Source organism: Triticum urartu, chromosome 7A, assembly GCF_056163025.1.
Source record: "Triticum urartu cultivar PI428250 chromosome 7A, HENAU_Tu73, whole genome shotgun sequence".
In the NCBI taxonomy this organism is placed as follows: domain Eukaryota; kingdom Viridiplantae; phylum Streptophyta; class Magnoliopsida; order Poales; family Poaceae; genus Triticum; species Triticum urartu.
Genome location: NC_141879.1, coordinates 216,188,741 through 216,191,483, shown reverse-complemented (window position 1 = coordinate 216,191,483; position 2,743 = coordinate 216,188,741).

Below are 2,743 nucleotides of genomic sequence, written 5' to 3'. Positions count from 1 at the left end.
ATTTCTCCGGATTGAGCTTGATCTCAAATCGGCGCAAGTTCTCAAAGGTCTCCTTGAGGTCTTCCAGCAGTGTTCCACGCTTCTCCGTCTTCACTACCACATCGTCCATGTAAACATGAGCATTTCTGCCGAGTTGCTTGAGGAGGCACTTCTACATGCAACGTTGGATGGTGGCACTGGCGTTCCTCAAGCCGAACGTCATGGTCAGGTAGCAGAAGGCTCCAAATGGCGTGATGAAGGCGGTCTTCAGCCTATCCGCCGGGTTCAACTTGATCTGGTGATACCCCGAATATGCATCCAAGAAACTCAATAGCTCGCATCCGGCTGTAGACTCTATCACTTGGTCGATCCTTGGCAAAGCGAACGGGTCCTTGGGGCATGCTTTGTTGAGGCTAGTGTAGTCAATACACATTCTCCATTGCTTGTTCTTCTTCAGTACCAGGACCGGGTTGGCTAGCCATTCTAGAAAGAACACTTCCATGATGAAGCCGGCCGCGAGCAGCCGAGCTATCTCTTCTCCAACAACTCTTCTCTTCTCTTCTGACAGGTGGCGCATAGGCTGCCTGACTGGCTTGGCATCAGATCGGACGTGCAATTTGTGCTCGGCGAAATCCGTCAGGACACCTGGCATGTCTTTGGGGGACCATGCGAAGATGTCCCGATTCTCATGGAGGAAATCGACGAGCTCGCCTTCCTATTTGCTGTCGAGGTTGGCGCCTACGACAGCGTACCTCTCTGGGTGCTCCGGGTCCAAAGGTATCTTCTTTGTTTCTTTGGCCGGCTTGAACGAGCCCTCAGCTTCCGACTCCCTGGGATCGGGCGACATCTCTGGCTGTTTGCTTGCCATCGCCACAACCCGGTCAAGTAGCCGCTTCTCAGGCGCGATCACGAGGGACTCGGCCAGCTGACTGCTCTCTGCTGCGCAGGCGGACGATTTCTTGTAGTCACCAGTTATGGTCAGAATCCCTTTGGAACTCGGCATCTTCATCTTGAGGTAGGCATAGTGGGGGACAGCCATGAACCTGGCCAGGGCAGGCCGGCCAAGTAGCGCATGGTACGGGCTCTCCAGGTCCACCACTTCGAACCAAATTGACTCTCGGCGGAAATGATCTTTGTCTCCGAAGAGGACGTCAATCAAGATCTTGCCGATTGGTGAGCAGGAAAGGCCAGGAACTATGCCATGGAACACTGTCCGGCTGGACTGAAGCTGCCTCTGTCTGATTCCTAATTTCTCCATGGTATCCTTGTACAGGATGTTGATGCTACTGCCGCCGTCTATCAGGACTCTGGAGAAGCGAGCAGCTCGTTTGTCCGTGGCAAAGGTGGCGTCCAAAACCAAGGCGTAGGAGCCGGGTTTGGGCATTACTTCCAGGTGGTCAGCTCTGCTCCAGCTGATGGGCTTCTCAGACCAATGCATGAACTCCGGTGTGTCAGATGCTACTGCATTCACCTCCTGCTGCTGCAGCCGCCTGCTGCGTCGATCATCGGCCACGCTGGTGAACACGACATAGGCTCCATGCTCTTCTGGGTACTCGTCTTGTATCGCGCCGACTGGTCTGACTGCCGGCTGCTGGAGCGGAGGAGGAGGCGGCTGCCCAGCAGGTGGGGAGGCAAAAGGTCGTCTCCCTTGGCGATCCTGGTGAGCCAGTGGCACTTCCGAGTGGTGTGGTTGGACAGCTTCGCTCCACTGTGGAATTTGCAGGGTCCATCCAAAGTCTGCTCATATGAGAAAGCTGGCTGCCAGTTGGGCTTGCCGCCCTTCTGGCGTTTGGGTGGAGGCTACCCTTCCGGCTGCTGGTCTTCAACTGTCACCACCGGCCGACTGGTGGAAGTCGGTTGTGGGGCTTTGCGCTTGTGGTCGTTCTGCTGTTGACGCCGATTGGTGTCTCCAGCCGGGGTTCGAGGAGCCTGAGGAGCCACCTTGCCTGTCGCACTAACTTGAATCTCTGTCTTCATGGAGGAGTCGGCCGTGGCGTATTTGTCTGCTATGATCAGCAGCTCGTCGAGGGTTTCTGGCTCATCGCAGAGAAGCTTGTGCTTGAGGAGGGTGCCCTCTCGGCATCCTGCAGTGAAGTACTCAATAGCCTGCACCTCGTGCACGCCATCGCAGGAGTTGCGGAGCTCGGCCCAGCGCGTGAGGTAGTCGCGAGTTGACTCGTTGGGGCCCTGGACGCACAAGGAGAGCTGGCGAGGTTTGGGAGGCCGCTTGTACGTGCTGGTGAAGTTGCGGACGAAGGCGTCGGTGAAGTCGACCCAACTGTTGATGCTGCGGGGCCTTAAGCTGTTCAGCCACGTCCGGGCCGTGCCCTGGAGCATGAGCGGAACGTACTTCACGGCAACACGCTTGTTGCCGTTTGCTATGCTGACGACCGTGGAGTAGTCGACCAGCCAGTCTTCCGGCTTCACGGAGCCGGTGTATTTGGGTGTGTCTCTAGGGAGCGTGAACCCTTTGGGGAAGGGCTCGTCTCGGATGCGGGGGCCAAAACATGGCGGACCCAACTCATCTTCTTCTCCAAGCGCCAGGGATCGGTGGAGATGGTCGATCCGGTGGCGGGCGTCATTCTCTCCGACTCCCTCTCGGCGGCCAAGGCGGTCGCCGAGCGTCGGGTGATCAACAGGCGGCGGGGAGACTCGCCTTTCCCTTCGAGGGGGGGGGAGGCGGACAGTCGTCCCGTTGTTCCATTGTTCTTGGGCGGCCGTCTCGGTCACGCTCTATGGTGATGCGAGTCCGACTGCGGCTGGC